Genomic DNA, 518 nt, shown 5'->3' with positions numbered 1-518 from the left:
AATATTGTAAGAAATTATTAACGATATATTCTTAGTAAAATCGTAATATTATGTTTCATTTGATACATCATTTATGATATAAAACTAATTTGAAAAATTAACATATTAGGTATACTAAATTGGAAATTATCAAAAGTTTAAATGGAGAATTAGTTTTATAATTAAAAGAAGATAATTCCTGAGTAACACCATAAAAATGAGTAAAAAATAATAACAGATTTACCAAAAGGAATTGATTACAATTTTTAATGATTAAAAAGTAATGAAAACAGAAAATAAAAAGTCTTCGGTGCAAGCATTTTATCACTTAGAAAAGGTAAAATACTTTTTGTCCTATTTTAATTTTTTACTCAAAATTAATTTTTCTTCTTCAAAAAATACTTTTTTCCTATTAATGTTCTTTTTAAGAAGTAATTAAAAATTGTAATTGTAGTGAAGGTAAAGTTGATTATAGTGATTTAAAAGTAAAAATATCAGAAAATAAAAGAAACAAAGATAATAATAAAAGAAAAGTTTTA

This window comes from Arachis ipaensis, chromosome B07, assembly GCF_000816755.2.
Source record: "Arachis ipaensis cultivar K30076 chromosome B07, Araip1.1, whole genome shotgun sequence".
NCBI classification, from domain to species: domain Eukaryota; kingdom Viridiplantae; phylum Streptophyta; class Magnoliopsida; order Fabales; family Fabaceae; genus Arachis; species Arachis ipaensis.
The sequence above is the reverse complement of the archived record's forward strand: the minus strand, read 5'-3'. Positions refer to the sequence as shown.